The 22,377-nt window shown below is 48.8% G+C and overlaps 1 protein-coding gene and 1 long non-coding RNA gene across 2 annotated transcripts in view; one reads left to right on the top strand and one right to left on the bottom strand.

Moving 5' to 3' along the window:
• LOC116908672 overlaps positions 1 to 11,535 on the top strand; it is a 70,224-nt gene extending 58,689 nt beyond the window's left edge. The window contains exon 3 of the long non-coding RNA XR_004389010.1: positions 11,417 to 11,535. This is a non-coding gene — a long non-coding RNA (uncharacterized LOC116908672). The remainder of the gene's footprint in view (positions 1 to 11,416) is intronic.
• Fstl4 (follistatin like 4) overlaps positions 1 to 22,377 on the bottom strand; it is a 433,128-nt gene that overhangs the window by 120,251 nt on the left and 290,500 nt on the right. The gene's annotated exons all lie outside the window — the stretch shown is intronic.

The raw sequence follows: 22,377 nt of genomic DNA, 5'->3' as shown, positions 1-22,377 counted from the left end.
AGGCTGGAACCCCATCCTTATGTCTGCCCTTCAGCTGCTCATAGGCAGTCTCCTCTCCCTCTAAAATTACCACCCGGGCTCCTGCATCCCGACTGCCACATTTTGCCTTAACAGTTCTGTGATCTTTACCACTAAAGCAGAAATTTTGTGTAAGCGTCTGGCGCCAACATTCCCACCCAAGTGGCTGTGTTATCCCAGCCTCGGTTGCCATGTGTCATTCTGAGGTCTATTTTGAAACCGCTAAGCTGTGCAAAGAGCAGGAAGCGTTTTGCTCCCAGATCTAATTCTCGAGGTACCACGAGTTTGCTGGAATTTAGCTTAAGAGGAACAGATGTTTAACTTGATGTAAATTTGTGAACATTAACAATCGTTCAGCTGCCATTTCTGAGCAAATTCAATTAACAATAAATGCCACAACCAATGGGCTTATCTTTTGGATACATTTCCACTAACATGGTGTAGTTCTTTGTGTGGAGGTGACAGAGCCCCAAAGTCCTAAGAATTCCAGAGAATCGTGAAACACACAAGACGTGGCCTCTTTACAGTCCCCAAACCTACACAGGTGAATGTTTGCAAAGTCATGCGACCTGGTGACCCAAAGCCGGGTTTTGGAGCTGCTAAGTGGACCAATTACTTGACATCAACTCAAGCATACTATGGAGGTGTCTAAGCTTGTCTGTGGCCTCACCTGAAGCCACTTACGTCTCCAGTTTCCTTTTATAACCTGTGTCTCAGTAGCTCTACCTGTGGCAAGTGATTCAGGCCGACTGGCTCCCAAGAGAGCCTGGAAGGGACATCTGAAGGGCTTAAGAGAGAAAGGGAATCCAGGCTATATACATGCAGAACGTATCTGCCTCTACCTAAAGGAGGAGAGGAGAGGAGAGGAGAGGAGAGGAGAGGAGAGGAGAGGAGAGGGAGAGACAGAGAGACAGAGACAGAGACACAGAGAGAGAGAGAGACAGAGAGAAACAGACACACACACAGAGACAGAGACACAGAGAGAGACAGAGAAATCGAGAGAGCTGCAAAAAGAGACAGAGAATGGAACAGACAGACACACATGGGGGTGAGGGAGAGACAGATACAGACACATATACAGAGACATAGAGAGAGGCACAGAAACAGAGACAGAGAGATACACAGAAAGAGACAGAGAGAGGAACAGACAGACACACACAAGGGGAGGGAGAGAGACAGAGAGACACACAGAAGAGACAGAGAGAGACAAAGAGAGGGACAGACACATACGCACAAGGTGAAGGGAGAGACAGGCAGGCAGACACACACACACACACACACACACACACACACACAGAGACACACACATGGAGAGACACACAGAGAGGATGAGAACTAACTACATCTCCTAACATCGAGCCCCCACTCCTCCACACATCAGGACACTCCGCCTCGGTGTAGGGACAGAAGAACATGGCACAGGATGGTTCATCTTGTATTGTGGATTTTCCAGCTGTCACAGACATGGCTAGATTTGTACTTGAAAGGCTTGGTTCTTTCAAAGGTCACCTGCTGGCATTTGGCAGGGCCATATCTTGGGCCAGGTGTTTGGCAGGCAGGCATTCTGACAGCCGGTGGTGGCTAAGGAGAACTGAACGGTAACATCTTCTTAGATGTCTCAGGGAGCTCCAGCATGCAGCTGTTCACCTTCCCAGAATGCAGTGGGAGTGGCATCAGGCTGGCAAGCAGTCCTTGGCTAGTTTCCACCCGGTCTTTCCCTGGGGTATCCGCATTTGTCACCTCAGTTGATGGTGAACTTTCTAAGTTGCAGGCACAAAGCCCATTAGGGGACCACAAAGGGAATCTGTATAACTAGGGCTCTGCAAGGCCTTCAGGGCATGAGCTTTCCGCACGCATGTGAACGCACACATGCACGCATGTACACACACACACACACACACACACACACACACACACACACACACACACGAGCAGATCTCACACCCGGATCTCCAAATTCACTGGAGTGGGCCTGGTCAAACCCACACCAACGCCTCACACGGACAGAACATCTTAAGTTTCACCCCAGAACCCAGTGACTTAAATGAACAAAACCTACCCAGACCTTTGTTAGGAAAGTGGTACGTTTGCTCATGAACGCGGGGTTCCGTTGATGTTGCCACACAATCTGCTACTTGACATTTACAACCCTCACTTTCATTCCTATTAAAGAAAGCGAAATTGGCTAGATTCCTGGGAGAGGGATCACTTACGCTTTTTATGGCTGACTGGAACATCCATCAGGTGGCCCCGGAGTAAAAGAATAATGTTTGGGAATTTAAATAAACGCTAAAGCCCTCTTGGCACTAAGAACTTTACTTTTTACTGTTGTGTTAGTTGAACTCCCGCCCCTGCAGTCCACCCTAAGAAATCACACGTTCCTTTCGGGATGTGGGTACTACCTCTCCACACACTGGGGGAGGGGCTCATCTCACCGGGTTTGTCCAGTAGCCCAGTTGCTGGCTGCTCCCTACCCCCACCCCTCATCTCTGCCCCTCAGCAGCAGCCGGAGAGCTGGGACCAGGGTACAGCTGGATGGGGAAGTTGGAGGGGATGAATATGGTGAGAGGCTTCCTTGTGAGACTGGACACATAGCCAAGGGAAGAGTCCCACTGTTGGGTGGAAATATCTCAGCTCCACAGGTGTCAACCATAGCAAAAATGCACTTTCTTGGCACTTTAAGCTGCCCTTGTCTTTGAGGAATGACTGGATTGACTGATGGCCTGTGTCACCAGAAACACAGCAGAGTCCGGAGTTATCCCTACCTCATGTCGTGTCTGAGACGAGGGCTATGGGGCTCAAGGGTGAGGCTCAGCTTCAGGTCAGGCAGAGCACTTTATTCTCATGTGAGCTAAAGGACGAGTCAGGAGTGTGTGCACTCGTCTTATCAAGAGTCCCCAGGAGACGGCGTACAGTTCCAGGGGGTGCCTTCTATTGTCACAGTAATGGGGGGAGGGGAGGCTTCATGGCATGTAAGGGCCAGGGTCATGGTGGCTCCATCCTGCTCAATAAGCCCTTACTGGCTGGGAATCTCATTTGAATTTTGGAATATCCTAGTCATGGAAGTGAATGATTGGCCATGAGAGAAGATGAGTAGGCCAGAGTGCTAGACAGTGTCTCACTGGCTGGCACTGGCTGCCACTGCCTGGGGGATTATCTCAGGGCTTGCTTTGACACAGTAACTGTCAGTCTCCCCACTGAGTCAAAACGCCACTAGATTTCAAAGGCTGCTGGAAGACTCTCGTCTTCTTAGTCTGAGGGGCAGGTATTGATGGCAGTGAGGAGCTACATTTCTAATGCTTTGAGTGCCTTGCCCGTACAAGTTCCACAGAGCTGGGGAAGCGGCCTCCTGATGGTCTCGAGAGGCTTGTCCTAACCCAGGCTCCCAGAACACAGCATCTCAGAGAGAAGCTGAACAGGTTTAGACTAGACAGGATTTGGGGGATTTCCTGGGGTTTCAAGCCTGCTCTTTACCTTTTTGTGTTGGGAGATTGGTCATAAATCCCAGGTCAAAACCAAACAAAGCTAGCTGGGAGCTCAGAGCCAGATCAGCGGTGTTGTAGACAGAGCATGGGTATGTGTTAATACTGGGGCTACAGGATGGAGGGGAGAAGGCTTCTCTCCTTCAGTCCACCCACTGGGGACTGTTCATACTGGAAACTTCCAGGATCCAGCAGTTTATGGAGGAGAGGTAGAAAAACTTGACTCTGTGGATGTCAGACCCAAGTGGGACGTTCAGGCTTTTCAACCCGCAGCCTCGGTAGCAGTCGTGGGCCAGCTTCAGGTTTGACATCCAGAGGAAGGCTTGGTAATGGGCAGTGTGTGATGTATGAGGGAAAGGGGCAGGGCGGATGGGAAAGGACCCTGGCTGCTCTCCTCCGAGTACCCCCAAAGCCATGAGTTATTCCAGACACATCTCTGCCCAGGCTGCACCTGAAACACCACAAACGCAGTAGTGGGATGAGAGTCTGAGGATAGGCTGTCTCTCACTACATTCCCACACCAAGAAATCCCCTTGGCCCTCTGCCTTCCATATTCATAAGTTCTCCAAGGCCCAGCACAGCTGCCTAGCTGCTCTAGTCCAGCATGGAAATGGATTCACATGCTTTGAAAGGGTTCAGGGCCCAAGGAGACCTTGGGAGGGAGAGATCCATGTCCGGATTCCCAGAGGAGGAAGCAGGAACACCTCTGGAATTGTGCCAGGACCCAGAGAAGTGGGACCAGCAGCATGTAGTTGGAGGCTCTTTGTGCCTCAGAGCCTGAGCAAGGACCCTGCCTACTTGTACCCTGTGTATATGGTGTAGCCCACCTCTACCATGGATGTGCATACATTGCCTCAGGTCGGGTTTGTCTATACTCTTTGGAATTAGACTTTGAGAATGTAGATAGACAAAAGTTCCTCACAAAGCTTTTTTGTTTTTCCCACCCCCCTCACAAAGTTTTGATACAGAAATACACTGTGCTATTCTCCCTCCCCCCTCTCTCTCCGTGTGTGTGTGTGTGTGTGTGTGTGTGTGTGTGTGTGTGTGTGTGTGTGTGTGTGTGTGTATTCTTGCATGTCAGGGGTTCCTCAGAAATCCCATCTGCCCATGCTAATGGCCCCTAATGAAACCAGGAGCCCTCAGTGAAAAAACCAGTCACTGCCATCCTTGAGTTTCATTTTCCTCATGAATAAGTGCTCCGAGGAGAATGATGACCTAGTAGAATTGTCAGAAGGAAGGTGTGGCACTTTCATTTCTCCCACAAGGCCTGCAGCCCCCGGATCAAGGGTAAGTACAGAAAGGACAGTGGGAGACGCCTCACACTCACGGGGTTTGATTTACACCAAGTGCTAGTGGTAGGCAGGCACCCGCCCTGTTCCTCACACGCAGAGATGTGGATTCGGGTGTGTGTTCCAAAGACAACGCACTATGCCAGGAGCTCAGCCGCAGCCCGTCCCTCTCTTGGTTTACCTCTGAGCCAGCCCACCACAGGCTGCAGACCCAAGAGCAGAGGTGAAGGTTTTGGAACGATGTAGTCAGCTCCTTGTTTATTATTAAGAGAGCCAGAGTAAGAAAGAGGCTCAGTCTGAGGATAAGACCCTGATAGAAGTCAGGCTATGGCTGCTGGCATTTGGTATGGTGCACTCTTGGGGGCATTTTCTGCCCCAGAGACACCTCTTTTCTCTTCTAATTCAGCCACTCAGCTCTTGCAAAGAGACCTCCAGAGATGAGAATAAAGCTGGGGTCGAGGCTGAGGCTAGAGGTGGGGAGCTGAGCTATGAGCGAGGAGGCTGTTCCCCAGCCCAGGGAAACTGTAAGAACCCTGTGCTTACGAACAAGGCTTCTTACTGGCAAATCTTATTATCGTGAACACACTGGATCATGCTGCTGTTTCTGTTCAGAGTCTTGGCTTAGAGACTCCAGAGGCTGGACTTAGCCCAGACATCCAGAGCCCAGAAAACCGAAGTCCACGGCGATAGACCTGCCAATCTTTTAACTGAGAAGAGTTATTGGTAGCCAATTCCCAGAACAAGCAGCCACTTCCTGATTTGTACCTCCCCTTCCTTCAAAAGCCTGCTAAAGAGTAGCTGTGTTGGGGTAGAGCCTTTAATGTGCGCTGTAGTAGGGCCCTTCAGGGTGCTGGTAAGCCTCGATCCCCTGACCTGGGTGCTGGTAAGCACCTGACCTAGGTGCTGATTGCACAGATGTTTTCTATGGGGAAGCTCACGAGCTGTACGCTTATGACACGTTTCTATGTGTTGGACTTTAATAATTGTTTTAGTTAGCAGGTAGCCTGGCAGTTGGGGGGAATGCTCAGTAGTTAGAGCACTTGTTATGTAAGAATGAGTACCAGAGCTCAGAACTCCAGAAACCCATATAAATGCTGGCTGGACATGGATGGTGGAGATAGGGGTCCCAGGAGCAAGCTGGCTAGGAAGATTAACCTTATCAGCAAGCTCTGGGTTTGACTGAAAGACCTTGCCTCAATGCATAAGGTGGCTGAGTGACTGAGGATGCTTCTTGATGTCCATCATGGGCCTGCACAAGTATGTGCACACAGGCACATGTGCCCATAGTCAAAAAAACATGCATAATACATGTGCATAAAAAGAAAGAAAAGTAGCCCATTGTTTCTCAACAGCTGAAAGACATTAACTGCATACCTTAGCCAAACTCAGGCTTGGGGACCAGGGACGGGTGGAGACCAGGGTTTCTGGAGATGGTCAGATATACAGAAGCACAATGGCTTTGGCTTATGGGCCTCTGACTCTTTGCCTTTGGTTAACAAGCTACCCAGGGCTGAGCATCTCTTCTGGTAGAAACTGCATAGCCCATCTTCTAGAATAGTCACCTGAAGAATTTTCCAGGCCTGAGACTCTGGGGAGAAGGCTGTCAGAGAAGGAGTCAGGGGATCCCATAGACATCCTCACATCCTGGCCTCACTCTTACCCTCGACTCTGGAGACGCATGAAGGACTAGGCTGGAGAGCTAGGATGGTATTTCCCTGCTCCTGGGCTACCAAGGATTGAATTGAAAGACATGGGCACAACTGGGTTTCTGCCATTATGGCCCCAGCTTTTGGTTTACAGGACTCAAATATGGATATTAAAGACTGCCTGTCCAGAAGGAACTAGCATGGGTCCTTGGTATCTTCATCTCATGGGATAGTCATGCCTCATATAGCTCTTAAGTTGGGCATGGACAGTCACAGCCTGGCTTCCTCTTGGCCTTTCTTAGTCAGCTCCTCCACCTGAAAGAGTCACTGTGGCTGAGTCCTGACTTGTCTCTTTTGGATGGATTATGTCTCCTTTCCTTCTAGAATGTCTTCTCTGGCCAGCTTCTGTTTTCCGATCCAGATCACGTAGTCCACTAACTTGTACTATTAGTTTTCTTTCTACTGTAGAGGGTAACACCCAGAAGCAGATGGAGCCTCACAAACCACTGTGGGGGGAGGGCGGCTGTGGTTGTTACACCTACCGTGCCCACAAGAGATGTCTGGCAAGTGTGCAGACAGACTAATTAACCCTAGGCTTTCCCCTTTCAGCTTGCTTACACAGAGGGAGTAGAGGGAAGTGCACTCCACCCCAGGAGATAATTTATAACCATGCTGAACATTTGGCTTGACAGGCATCGCTGACCTGGATGCTTACCCTGTGCTGAGAATTCATAAGCATGTGAATTACTGTCTGGGCTTCTAGATTTAACTTTAGATTTCAAGTTGAACACTGAAGTGTTCTGAACTGAACAACCGTCCCCTCATGTTAAGGCCCCATAAAACACACCTGTCTGTCCTCAGTCAGCCTCCCAGGGTCCTCCCCATTGCCCCCTAGCCTTCTCAGCAGGTACCACTTTCTCTATGACGTGCAGGCAAGGGATGGCATCAGGGATTTTGCTACCTGCCAAGGCAGGACCAGGACACTGATTAAGGAAGTCATGTCTAGACTTGTAACCAAGGCCCCACACTCATTCCTCCCTCTTGAACATCTACTTGCTTTCCCCCTACCTGACCAGCCCTATGGCATGTTGTCCTAGGACTTCTGCAGTCCTGACCCTCTGCACCTGCCACCTATACTCTTCATCCGCTCCGGCATATTCTGACTCTATGTCCTGAGCTGTTCTCCCATGAGTCCCTCTGGCATTTGGTACCTAATGTTGGGTGGAGAGAAACTCCAGTGTTTTCAGCCATGCTGTATCTACTCCAGGGCACAGCTATTTGGGCACCTTCCCAGATTTCTCCAGATTCATGGGGCATGATGGGGGCCATAGAGAGACCACGTGCAGTATGTGTTCAAGGCACATAGCCGCTGATAGGATGGGTGATTTGTACTATCCTTCATCATTCACCTGCTTCTGGGGTGAGGGTGGGGGAGCCATGGAGATCTGTGGCTTCTGGGCAAAGGTCTGTTCTCAGGGAATTGGTGGAATAGAAGCTTCAGACCTCTTATTGCTTGATTTGAGTAAACAGCCCGCTGGGTAAGGTCTGAAGCCCGTAGCTTGCCCTTGTACATGTATGAGCCAGCTCTTGGCTCTAGGATGAACAGGTTAACCAAGAAGGGGAATTATGGCTGTATTCTAGAAGATCATGTATCTGTGGACCAAATGATAAGGCCAAGGAAGTGGCCTTTCCAACAACCACCAGACTGACCAGACCTTCTGCGGCTAACCCCTTCACGGACTTCATCTGCATCCTAGACAGGAGGGGAGACACAGAGGGACGCACACTTTTTGTGATTCACTGGGGTGTGTAAGCATGTAATGGGAGTCCAAGACACGCCAAGGAGTGGCTCTGCGTCCACTTATCACGATTATGTCTGTGCCAATAAATGGCCATAATTATAGTTTTAAATGACTTTATGAAGCTAATGGATCCAAGGAAATGGTGGAAGACTAAAAGAAATGAGGCCATCATCTGGCTTGCAAACTTCAGATGAGAACATCCGCGGTAATTCCAATTCAGATGCCACCCATTTCTTTAATGAAATTCTTTGCTCAGCTCCTGCCTTTGAGCCCCCAGTTTGATGGAACACAGTAGACGCCATTGGCTTTTCAGTTTCCATTCTGCACCCAGGAGCCAAGGACGATCTCATTCCTCAAGACACCGAACCGAGGCTGGGGAAGCAGCTTTTCGCACTTCTCTGGGGACTTAAGAGTCAGTTTTAGTCCCCTAGACAGGCTGGGCAACCCCTGGGGTCTTGCCCCATTTGGCAAAATGCTGATCTTCTGAGTCTTGCTTGGCTCCTAGCTGGGTTCAGCCTCTTCCCTGTGTTTTCAGAGAACCCATGGTCTCTGTTCCTTGCTGCCCACATCTCTTCTGTCGTAGAGCAAGAGCCAAGCACAGACAAGACAATTTTGTTTATAGCTGCTCTGACTGAGACAGACATGCCCTACCACTTCCGGCATGCTACAGGACAGTCACTTGCTGCCCCAAACATGAACACCCCACACTCCTCGCCTTCTCCTAGCTTCCACGGGGCCTACCCCCTCCTGAGTGAAGACAGGGACAGAGAAATGGTGAGAGTCCTAGCAGCTTGACTCTTGCTGACACCAGCCTTGAACACCCAGGGTCTGAGCTCTGAAGTGAGCGCTGATGAGGTTGGAGACTCAGGATCCTCCCTCTTGTCCTCTTTCCCGTGTGCTTATCGTTTGGGGCTTGAGGACAATATCCTTAGACTATAAAAGCAAAACCCTAGGGCAGGTAAACTGGAGGTCTTGGCAGCTGCCTGCAAGAGGAGTATGAAGAAGAGGAAGAAAGAAAGCACACGGTGTTTGAGTTAAGTCAGCACGTGCTGGAGGTCAGCCATGTGTTGGACAAATGGCTGTCTAGCAAAAGGCAAGGGGTTTGAGGATCTTCAGAGGAAAACAGGGAGAGCCCAAGGAACTAGAAAAAGCACACTTAGAGTCTGGCCAACATCCAAAAGAAAGGGACAGAAGAGAAGACAGAGGGAAAGCAATGCCTTTCTGGATCAGGGTTCAGAGGTGTGGGCAGAACATCATGGTGGCTCAGTAGAGACTGTACAGTGCATGGAGACTCTAGGAAGCACATTACCTCATCTAAGGAATAATGATTCCTCTTATCTCTTTGATATAACTTATATCTACCTTTTTGAGGGATGGTGCCTAGGCCAGGTGACTGATGGGATTAACTTATATTTTGGGTAGCTTGGAGCAGCCCCCATCCAATAGTAGATGTAGACTGCATGCCCTAGACCAGAAGGAAAAGAGCTTTTCCTTAACGGCTCTCCAGTGCTATGTAACATCTCCTCTCTAAAGAAGTGAACCCAAAAGGATACTACCCAGTTGCTCCTTGAAAGTCCAGAGCCTCCTGAGCTTCATGTCCAGGCCAAGGCATAGCAGAGCAGAACTGGTCTGTTCGCTAGAAGCTCAGGCCTCCAGCCCTCACTTCTGAGCTATGATAACCCATGTGCCCATGTTGTGGGGGGGGGTCCAGGAGGGTGCTAGACAATAAAGAAGTAGCCTGCGTTTTAGTAAGTCCGATTCCCAGCTCTTCTGTGCTAGAGGGGAACATTTGGGGGTGTGGAAGGTTCTGGAGGTTGAGTCTCTTTCCAGAGGAAGCACCCCCTTGGGCTTGATTCCAGGGAGTTCACTGGGCCAACAAATCTCTCTTCCTGGTGGCTCTGTGTATAGAGAACATCACAGAGTGACTATCGAGGGGACATAAGTCACCCTGCTGCAAAGCAGTCTCTTTAATACTCTGTAGCCACATTATAAACCCATTCTCTGCACACCCACTAATAAATGCCTCTGCCCCACATCCCATTTCCTGATATCTCTAAAGACACCAGGGGGAGGCCAGGGAGTCATGAAAGACACATAAAAATGCAGTTGTAGACGGGCCTAAAACCCATTTCTTTGACGCCTAATTGATGGGAAAAGCTTCTGGCCCCAGAGAACTTAAAGACCCGTCGTGTGGATATTTGATTAAGTGTCCCCATATCACAGACCACACGCAACCAGAAATCATTATCCAGTAATTGCAAATACATTAATAAAATGATGATGGGGGTTTGCTCAGGACATAAAAAGGGAATAAAATAACTCACTCAGATAACTCCACAGCACTGTGCACTGGGCCCCGAGATGGGAGGGAACCTCCAAGGTAACGAGAAGCTGGAGTAATCTGGTTTCGTGTCCAGTTCTTTCTACATGGTGTCTGGTGCCTGTTTCTACCAGGCCTGATGAGGATGGAGGTGTAGCCGGACTTCAGAACCACTGTCCAACCCAGGTGTATGGTGCCAGAGGCCTTCAAGGTCACTACCCCATAGCACAGGTCTAGCAGCCCCCAATACCCTTTGTCACAGGGGGTGGCCAGTCTCCCAGGGGGTGTGCTGTATATGATTTCTTCAGACACCATCTCTCTCCTAACTAGAAATAAATCTGAAATAAAACCTGTACAGTCACCTGAACATATGTGCACGGACTATCCACGGCTGAGATCACTGTCCTCAGCTGGGAGCTGGCTTCTTGCTGGATGGCTAAGCAAGAACTCAGGAGCCATAGCTCAGCTATAGAGACACAGAGCCCCCACAGCCCCCTCTAGCATGGTTCCTCTCAAGGGCTCGTCAGGAGTGTAAAGGTAAGGGAGGGGGAGGGATGTGAGGAGTCAGTAGAGGTAGGACAGGTGGGATATCTCATTCTTAACTTCCTCATGCTTCTGTGTAAAGAGAACAAACTCAGGTATCAACATTGTGTGTGTGTGTGTGTGTGTGTGTGTGTGTGCAAATTTCACGTCCTATCCTTTCCTATCTTACCCATAAGGCAAGAGAGAGTTTCACAATCTCTACTATGTTGATGGATGAGCCCCTAGTGTCCTACAGCCTGACCCTAACCCTATCAGGGCCACAAACCCATTGTCACTTGTATATCCAGGCCCGCCACCTGTTCTGTTTTGTTGCCAGATCTGCATATGGACCTCCCTGAGAATCGAGATACCCTGCTGGTGGTTCTGAAAGATCGATAGCGCTCACACAGATGGGACTGCACAGAACCCCCCAGGAATCCAGAACAAACTGGGGACAGACGGTGGGCTGGGGCTTAGAATCTATGGTACCTCACTTAGGGAGTGACAGGCCTGGGATGAGACAGAAACCACTCTGGAGAGTACACAGCGTGTAAGGGGAGGATTACGGGTCATGGGGCAAAGCAGCAGAGCTCAGACGATGACAGGGCTGGAGAAGGGGTGAGATTAAAGACAGCTGGGAATCAAAACAGACAGGTTAAGGCTGTCTTATGCCACAGCAGGAAGAGAAGTCCTGTATGTTTGTGCACACATACTATCTTTGTGTCATGCTTACTCAGTGAGGAGGCAAACACTGGTTTTTAATCCTTAACACAGTGGCCCGGTGTCTCCATTCTTACAGGGACATGGGGCAGCTCCCCACATAGAGATCTAGAGGACCTGCTGTAGGTACCAGGCCAAGGATGCTACAGGGTAGCTGTGGAGAACAGAAGGTCTCTGTGCCTTATCACACACACAGACACACACACAGACACACACACAAATGCACACACACACACACATGCATGCACACACATTCATGCACACATACTCACACACACATGCATGCACCACACTCACACTCACACACGCACGCATACACACTTACACTTATACACATGCATGCACACACACTCTCACACACATGCACTTGCACACACACATGCATGTACACATGCACTCACACTCACACACATTCATGTACACATGCACACACACACCCTCACATTCACACACATGCATACACACTCACACACTCACATGCATGCACACACACTCTCACATACATGTACTTGCACACAAACATTCACACACACATACACTCACATTCACACACATGCACGAATACACACAATCACACACTCACAAACACACACACACATGCACGCACACAAGCATGCACCATAAGAAATGTCAGTCCTGCACAGAAGACAAGTTCAGCCTGGTGGATGGGCAGAGTGGTGGCTCAGTAGCAAAGATGGCCCTCTTTACCAGTTTACTCTAGAGGTTTGGGACCTAGGCAAGCTGGCAGTGTCCCAGATTCTCAGATCTCTTACTTCCCTGACCTCTGCCTGAGCAGGCTCCTAGAGATGGACAGATACCTGGCTGATTTTAGCTCCTGCTGAGTGGGAAATGCCCCTGGGAATGGTGACACATTTTCAAAGGAAAAAAAAAAAAGCATGAAAGCCATCTCTCCACTGGAAGTAGGTAATTTGTGAGTGATGAGGTGTTCTCCCTCTGCAGAGAGAATGGGAGAGAAGAGAAGGCCTGGAGCCCAGGCTGCCTGGCCGAGTCTCACCGTCCTCCTGTATCTTATATTGCAGTTCATTAGCTGTGACGTTAGAAAGAGCCGCCAGGCGTGTGGTGAACAGTTCCATGCAGAGAACCAAACTGCAGCCTTAAAAGTTCCCCTTTTCATAGTGATTCTAAGAAATTTGGACAAAAGAAAACAAATGAAAAAAACCCAGACAAGGCCACCTTTTTATCGTGTGTGTGTGTGTGTGCGCGCGTGTGCGCGTGTGCGTGTGCGTGTGTTGTTTACATGTCCATGTAGAGGCCAGAGGTCTCTAATGTTGTTCCTCAGGAGCTGTCTACTTTACTCTTTAAAGTTAGGGTCTCTTACAAGTTTGGGACTCACCAAGTAGGTGACAGTAGCTGGCTAGTCAGCCCCTGGAATCCCCGTCTCCACCTCTCCAAGTCCTGGGTTTACAAGTACAGACTTTTTTTCCCTTCATGGGTTCTGAGGAGTGAACTCAGGTTCTTGCACTTGTATGGCAAGCGCTTTACAGACTGACAGAGCCATCGCCCCTGCCCTGCTAGCCTCTGTTTCTCTTCCTTGGCCACTTGCCTTTGTGCTGCGCGTGTGTGTCTTGCAGCCGGTGCTACTCATTTGCTTTCTCCAGAGAACTTCGTTTTCTAGGTGTTCATGAACCCCATGCTCAGGACATCTGCTTCCCACCAGCCTTGGAAAACCCAAAGGCCTGGAACTCTGCAGGCCCTTCCTTTCTTCTGAGGATGGACAGACTGCATGGGCCACCCCTGTTGGTCAATCACCAGGGAGATCTCTCCTGTCCCATGGTGGATTGTTATGCATTCTGCTAAGGACTCAGGTCACCTGTCCTGGAAAAATCCATTTCATTTCAATTAGCAGGCAGTAAAGCAGGGTGCAGGTTTCCTTAGCAACCGTGGAAAAGCAGAACCTCTCTGGACCCATGCTCTGCACTGTCTCTTGGGCTAGCCGTGCCAACAGAAGGCAGGTGTACTTCAGCTGGGTCCGATGCTCAGACTGTCTGGACTCCCAGAAGGTTGGACCTGGGTCGCTGTCACTCCCTACCAACTCCAGCAGCCTCCGAACACCACAGAAAACTCAAAGTACCTCTCATTCTTCTGGAGTCTGAGAGTCTCCACTCTTCTAAACCCACATGCATCAAGTTATTCTTATTATCTTGTTGCTATAACAACATACCCAAGGCTGGGTACAGTTTTGGAGGCTGAAAGTCCAAGATCAGGCGAGTCCACATGCTTTGCTGCTGTTGAGGGCCTCAGAGTTGGGGGTGTCGCGATAGTGGGAGTGCATCACAGGGACTGTAAGATCTTCAAGGACCCAGAGTCAGTTGTCCGACTCACTCCTTTCCCCGAGGAATCTCGCTGAGGCCTTAATTCCTGTCAGATAGCTGTGCCCCATGACCTAGTTACCTGGCACTAGGTCCCTCTTCTGAAAGGGCCCTCTGCCTTTCGATTCTCACATAGTGGTGACCAAGCTCATGACCCTCTGGGGGACAAATCACCTTCACAAATCACAGCACCACACATGTTTAAAATATAGTATTTGGGTGTGAGGAGATGGCTCACAAGCAGGAAGACTTGATTCCAACCCTGGCACCCATGTGAGAAACTGATATGGTGGCACACAGAGATAGGAAGATCCTTGGGGCTTGCTGGCCAGCCAGGCTAGTGGGCTCCATGAGCAGAGAGAGACCCTGCTTTTAAAAGTAAAAATGACGGAGAGCAATGAAGGAGATATGTGCATATACTTGACATCCAAGTGCAAGTGTGTACAGACAGACAGACACATACACACATATACACACTCTTTCTGTCTTTCACATACACACACTCTCTCACACACACACACACTAACTTTCTCTTACACACACACACTCTGTCTTTCACACACACTCATACATACACACTCTCTCTTTCTTACATATACACACACTCTCCCTTACACATGCACACACACTCTCTCTTACACACACACTCTCTGTCTTTCACATACACATACACACACACTCACACACACACTAACTCTTTCTCTTACACACACACACTCTGTCTTTCACACACACACATACATACACACTCTCTCTTTCTTACATATGCACACACTCTCTCTTACACATGCACACACACTCTCTTACACACGCACTCTCTCTGTCTTTCACATACACATACACACACTCTCACATACACTAACTCTCTTACACACACACGCACACTCTCACTCTCTCTCTCTCTTGGTCTTTCACATACACACACACACTCTGTCTTTCACATACACATACACACACACTCTCTTTCACATTCTCATTCTCTCTCTCTCTCTCTCTCTCTCTCTCTCTCTCTCTCTCTCTCTCTCTCTCTCTCTCTCTCTCGCACACACCCTCACTTAGAAATAGGTATTTGGTAAAAACCACCACGTGTTTGAGAGAGGACTCTGACCCTATTCTTGAAATGGGAAACTTTTGTAACTGGGGGCTACAGTGTGGCACCGTTGGCGCTGTTGGCTCTGCTGTGCTCCAGACAGGGAGAGACATTTTTATCAAAGGCGCAGGGCAGGCTTACTGGGTTTCTGTTTACTCTGCCGGAGCTAATTCTGTATCCGGCAGCCGCTTCAATTCAATCCCCGGACTGTGAATTTCTCCAAGCAACTTCTATTTAGTTAGGGCCAGAGTCTCAGAGGGTGGTAATAAATATCAAAGCCCAGGATGACTGAGGGAGGCAAAATAAGAAAACCCAAATCAAATATGATTATTGATCAATCCTGAACTGCCTTAATCATTTCTATGCTAATTTCAAATATATACGTACATATTGGCATTTTCATTACATAAATACACTGGCATTTTCAGCTGAGAAAATGTATTGAACAATTCCACACTGTACTCTTTGGAGAACAGCAAAATAAATAAAAATAGAATAAAAGGCCCAGAACCGAAAACGTGGCAGATTCTTACCAGCCCGAGATAGCCTTTGAAGCATCTTTAGATGTCTAATGTAGCATCATTTCGGAAAACATTTGAAAAGCAAAACCATGTGCACCATAAAAGGAAATGAAATTTGGACTGGCAAGATGGCTCAGAGGGTAAAGGTGCTTGCCACCAAGGCTAATGATCCAAGTTCAATCCCCGGAACCCACAGGGTCGGGGGGGGGGAGAGAATCAACTATGAGTTGTCCTCCGACTTCCATACTCATGCCATGGTAGAAGCAATGTGCACACACACAAATATACACAATGAATAAAACATAAAAAAGTGAAATTCAAAATCTCCTCTTACTACCAATCGGAAGCCACTCATTCTGTGACGCTTCTATTACTTCTTACATCTTTTATTTAGCCCATTATACTCCGTTACTAAAAGCAACGAGTATAAGCTTCTCTTCCTCAATGGCAGAAGTGACACTATGTGCAGTGTACCCTGAGGTTCCCGTCATCTCTGGGAATGAGACAAAGCACACCACAGGGCAGGCCTGGCACACACAAGTCACCCTTGCTGTTTGTAGACTGAGGCATCCCAGTCAAACAGCTCTCCATCTCTGCCTCTCCTCTACTGCTCGAATCACGGCAGATTGCCGCTTGTTTAACACGTGGTGTTTCTTCTTTAGCTACTTGTCTTTTCTAGAACTTCTAATTCCCCGTAAAATGCATCGAGAGGTGCGGGGAGAGACAGCTCAATGGATAAAGTGCTTGCTGCATAAGCCTGTGGACAGGAGTTCAGAGCCCCAGAACACACATAAAACACAGGCAGGCGTCTTAGCACTCCTGAGGCAGAGCCAGGAGATCGCTAGAGCAGTGTAACGTAAGCTCTGAGGGAGACACCACATATCAACTTTGAACTCATGCATACACTTGCACATTTGTGTACACACACACACACACACACACACACACACACACACACAAATGCATATGCATGTCACAGCCATGCAAAAAACCTATTGGAAGACAATGCACATGCTTCCCCCATCCTACCATTAAGGTCCTGCTATTTTTTTTTTTTTGTCTTGTTTTTAGGACAGGGTCAAGATTTGACTTTATTTTGTCTTGTTTTGGAGACAGGGTTTCCTATAGCCCATGCTGGCTTTGAACTTGGCAAGGAGGTAGACAGTGCTGAACTTGAACTTCTGAAACTCTTACTTGAAGCTCCCAAGTACTGGGATCACAGGTATGAGCCACCAGGCCTATTTATATTGTGCTGGGATTTGAACCCATGACTTCATGAGTGTTAGACAAGTACTCTACCAGCTAAGCTACAGGCCCCAGCCCCGTCTTTGATCTTACTTTGGCTGAGTGGAATTAACGCCTTTCCTGAGAGTGAGTCAAACCGATTGACTATTACGTTCTTATCCTAATGTGAATGGGTCATTATCAAGGTTAATTCCTTTTAGCTGAAGATACGGCCTTCTCCACAGTGCTCTTGAAGGTCACTAACTCCTAGGACCAACAGATCCTCCTGCCTCAGCCTCCCATGTAGCTGGAATTCTAGATGGGAGTCGTCATGCCAGGTTCTCATCTTCCAGGCTTCTGGCGCCATTGATCTATCTCTTCCTGGGATTTGTTTCGCTGTCCACCTGGCTTAGCACTGTGTTTTCTTGGGCCAGGTTTCCTTTCTTTGGTTCCTTTTATATTTTGCTGGCTATACCTTTTTTCCCTAGTAAGCCAGGTACGTCAGACTCAGAAAATATAAACATTCTCCTGAATATAGGGCTGAGATTTTGTTTGTATGTATGTATGTATGTATGTATGTATGTATGTATGTATGTGCCATGAAAGTAAGAGGAATTATCTATGACTAATGGGAGAGTGAGACAGGAGAGCCAGACAGGCAAACACGGCCACAGTCTATGATGAACATGAATGAAAATGCCCTTATGGAACTCATCACTTTGCGCAGTGAATATAAACACTAATACAGTTTTTAAGGAGAGAAGGAGGCGAGAGAGATGACTTATCATCTGAACCTATCATATAATCTTGTCCTTAGGATCTTATCAGACGATCATGAAGATTGGCGTTTCTAGAAGCCATGTGAAATACCGTGTGGGGGTGGCGGCCCACCTCTAATTCTAGCCTCCGAAGGCAGAGGCAAAGGTCTGTAGAGCAAGCTGGCTAAGGAGAACTGGCTATTGGTGAGCTCTGGGCTTGATTGAGAGATCCTGACTCAGTGGATAAGGTGAAAGCACAATTCGGATGGTTCCTCACACAACCCTGGGGTTTCCAAGTGCAAGCGCACACACATGTATACCCACACATCTGTACACAAATATATACATACTATGTACACCTGTTCTCTGTATGGCTCCTGGCTCCTGCTCATCAGTCCCCTTGTATGCAACAGGTTGAATAATGCTCTCATAAGGTACTGGGATGGGGAAGATATGCCACCAGACAGGCTCAATCAAAACCAGAGCTTAAAGATCTCAGGTAGGGACAGACGGGCAGACTGATGGAACCTGCCCCAGCCTGCTATCCCAGTATTCTTGGACTTAAAGCTCCTCGAAGACAGATTAGCATTAATTTGGTCCCCAAAGGTTCTTGTCCAGGACAATTACTGGTTACAGCTGAGCAAGGCAGGACCTGTGATTCAGCAGCAATGCCATGTGGACCACAGACTAAGGGGCTTTTTCATGGACTCAGAGCCACCAACATGACCCCTGTGGCCACACTGTCACTCCCCTCTGCCATTGTTATTTCTCTAGAATCAGGTACCACGCAGTGATCTGCTGGAAGGCAGATGGTGGGGGTCACTATTCCCATCCTCCCAATAAGGAACATGTTTGTCAAGTCTTCCAAAGATGAACATGAGTAAGGACGTCGCTTTTCCTAAGTGATGTTTTCTTTGTCTCTCATTAGTGTGAGTGTTGTACGGCAGGGGTGTGGGGGCTGTGTTTATGTGTGTGTGCGTACATGTGCATCCATGTGTGCACATACAAAGGTCAGAAGAGGACACTGTGTCCTGTTCTATGACTCTCTACCTTATTCCTTTTGGACAGGGTCCCTCGCTGAACCTGGGAACTAGGCTGTCAGTCAGCAGGACTTAACGATCCTTTTGTCATTATTCACCACAGGGCTGGCGTTGCAGGGGCAAGCAGCCATACACACATAGCTTCTTATGTGAGTAGTGAGGATTTGAACAGATTTGTGTAACAACCACTCACCCTCTGAGCCACTCCCTAGCCGGGAAATTATTTTTCTTGATTACTTTTTTTTTCAGGTTAAGTATGACATAGCACAGGCTAGCTTCAAACTCACCATGTAACCAAGGATGACCTAGAACTCTTGATTATTTTGCCCCCAACCCCCCAAGTGTTGGGACTCTAGGCATGCACTACCACACCCAGTCTATGGAGGCTAAGGCCTGAATCCCGGGCCACCTTAAATACTACCTTTAGATCTCGGAAGTTGATCGGAAATGTGATTGGTTCTTTGCTAGAGAAGCTTTTGTTCCAGAAAGGATGTAAAATGGCTTCAGGGACCTTAGAGTGTGTTGGAACTTCAGAATTTGAATTGAGTTCAGGTCAAGAGCTCTAGTTCTACTGCCAAATGTCTCTCACAGTGCTGAGGAATCCCAACAGTAGCTCATACCCGACTCCTGCCAGGGTGGGAATCCCAGGCCTTTTGTTGAGAATATGAAACCTTCAGAAGGTCTCTTCCCAACCAGTTCTAGAGAGGCAGAAGAAACAGAGTTTGGGCAGAATGTCACAGAGGGAGGCAGATGGGGCAGAGAGGGGCAGAGAGGGGCAGAGAGGGGCAGAGGCAGACAGAGTGGGGCACAGGAAGCAGAGCAGGGCAGAGGGGCAGAGGGGCAGAGGGGCAGAGGGGCAGAGGGGCAGAGGGAAGGGGAAGAGGGGCAGTGGGGCAGAGGGGGGAAGAAGTGGGCAGACTCAGCATGAAGCCTCTGGACTTTCTGAACTTTGCAGCTGGGACAAACATCCCCAGGGTCTAGAGAAATCCTTTCAGGACTCCCTAGGACTAAGCAGGCAGTCTAGCCCCTGGTTCTATGGGAGGCAAGTGTGGAGGTTGTGAGGAATTGGGGTAGCATTTGAGCTCAGGGGCACCCCCCCACCCCACAGTCCCCCCACTTTCCCACGTTCCCCTCCAGCATCCTCTCTAATTTTTAAATGTGTGGAATGTTAAGTCGCCTGGTCAGAGAAGACAGAAGATGGAATGTGTTAGCGGCAGCTCGAGATGGCCATGAATTTTACAAATGGCTTTCTAGAAAGCCCTCATTCAAGTTCACAAATCAGGCCCATAACAACCGCATTCCGCACCTCCGCGGATGGAAACGGACGGCTTTTCATTTCAGCCAAGACTATCCGTCCTGAGCCTAATCCTGTTCAAACAGCATGGACCGCTCAGAATGAGCCTTGGCTTCCAAAACGGCGTCCAACCTCAGAGGAGAGACCCTTGCTTGCCGTGTCCACACGGAGAGGACCCGGGTGTTCTTACTGAAGTCCAGCAGTCGTGGGCTGTTCCAGCCAGCATGCACCAGAGGACTCACACGTCATTCAGAGGCAGGGATCCACTATCCTCCAAAGCCGTAGCTAGGTGGGCAAGACTGTTTCAAAAACAACCACCAGTGGGTTCCCCCAACCCTCATTTTCAGCAAATTATCTTTCCTTCCTCAGTTCCTTCACCACTAAAATGAGGCAGAAGGCCTGTTTCAGCCGGGGTGAGAGCGCGTGTGGGTGGAGGAGGGGCACGGGGGCATCAAGGTGTCAAATTCTTGGCTCTTGAAACTCGGAGCAGAGACAATTTTCTGAAAACTAAGGTTTTCAATTTGCAGAAGACAGCCTTTTTTTGAAAAAATAATTTATTTCCAAAGCTCTAAAACCTTGGCTTTTTATAGCAAGAAGTGGAAGTATGCAGCTCATGAACTCCAGGGCACACGCTGGGGAGACCGAGTGACTTGGTGGGAGGGAGGGGGCCGGACGGGAGAGTCTGTCTAGAAAGAGTCCTGTGGCTGGCCTCTCCTCCTGGGAGGGGGTCATTAAGACCCATGTGAGAGCCAGCTCAGGGCGGAAGGGCAAGGTTCTCTCTCCTGCTCTGAGGCTTGTGACCAGAGGCTGCTAAAAGAGTCTGTGAATGTTTTCAGAAACTGGTGGGCATGGTGGAGAGACTTGACAGTTTTCCAGGTTCTCAGAGCTCAGGGGTGACAGCACACAAAGTCCTGAGGTGGGAAGGACCCCTGGAGATTCCCGGTGGTGGCAGGAGACCAGGAATCTGACTCTTCTGTCCCTCAGCAGTCTTGTGGCCATCCGGCCCAGTTGGTTACTGCTGGCTGTGCACTTTCACTTCCCAACCCTGGAAGCTGCTTGGGCCCAGGGATTGGCTTGGTCCCTCCTATGGTCCAAGACGGAGGAGCCTCTAGAGAGTGGCAAGAGGATGGGTGCCGGGCAGGTAGTCAGAGGCCAATTCCTAGAGATTGGGAGAAGCAAGTGAGCTGACCATCCGTCTTGCCTGCTGACCTTGTAAGTCAGAAGCCTGGGCAGACTTCATTATCCTCCCTGTAAAGCTGTGGTTATAGAGCGACGCTTCCCTCCAGACGGGCTGACTTTTCTTTCAAGGGTGCTTATCAATGCACATGTGCTTTTGTGTGCACACTAGTGTGTGTGTGTGTGTGTGTGTGTGTGTGTGTGTGTGTGTGTGACCTCTCACTGCCTGTTGGTCTGGAGACCCGTATCCTCTGCTGCTGACTAAATCTGGGAATGCCGGACATCTGTAGCAGTCTTTGGTTATGTGCACGCGGAACTCCTGAGGTAGATTTTAGCAGGGCCATGCCATTGTTAATGTGTACTTTCCATGTTTAAACTGAGTGAGTGCCATTCTGACGGGGTGGGGACAGGGGACTGTTCTAGCTTGTTTTCTGTTTGTTTGTTTGTTTGTTTGGTGATAAAACGACCATGCCAAACTAGACCTGGAAAAGCCCACGAGGCCTCGACCCTACACAAAGAACTTTAAGTGATTAAGGAAGGCTAGGATTGGGAGAGGTGGTCTTTCCCAGGGCAAGAGACACCAACCGGATGGCCAGTGCCAAAGAGTCAACCCTTGAAAACATAGGAAATATTATATGGGCTCAACAAGTTATATAGTTATGAACATATATATATATTTGTAATACATACATACACATACACACATATGTGTGTGTATGTGTATGTATGTATATTTATATTCATGCAATAGCAATTTGTGAGAAAAGAGGCCATGAGTTTGAATGAGAGTAGGGAGGGGCATATGAGAGGGTTTGGAGGAAGAAAAGGAAAGGGAGAAATGTTGCAATTAAATTACAATCTCGACTGGAGAGATGGCTCAGGGGTTAAAAGCACCAGCTGCTCTTCCTCAGGTCCTGAGTCCAATTCCCAGCAACCCCATGGTGGCTCACGACCATCTGTAATGGGATCTGATGCCCTCTTCTGGTGTGTCTGAAAATAGCTACAGTGTACTCATACAAATAAAATAAGTTACAATCTCAAAAAAATTTTAAAGTTCACTGTGTTGTGTATGCACACTGTCATTTCTAAGTCCACCTCTGCTCCACCAGGCATAATCCCAGGTTTCCTCCCCTGCTTTGATAAAC

This window comes from Rattus rattus, chromosome 9 (genome assembly GCF_011064425.1).
Source record: "Rattus rattus isolate New Zealand chromosome 9, Rrattus_CSIRO_v1, whole genome shotgun sequence".
In the NCBI taxonomy this organism is placed as follows: Eukaryota; Metazoa; Chordata; class Mammalia; order Rodentia; family Muridae; genus Rattus; species Rattus rattus.
The sequence above is the reverse complement of the archived record's forward strand: the minus strand, read 5'-3'. Positions and strand labels throughout refer to the sequence as shown.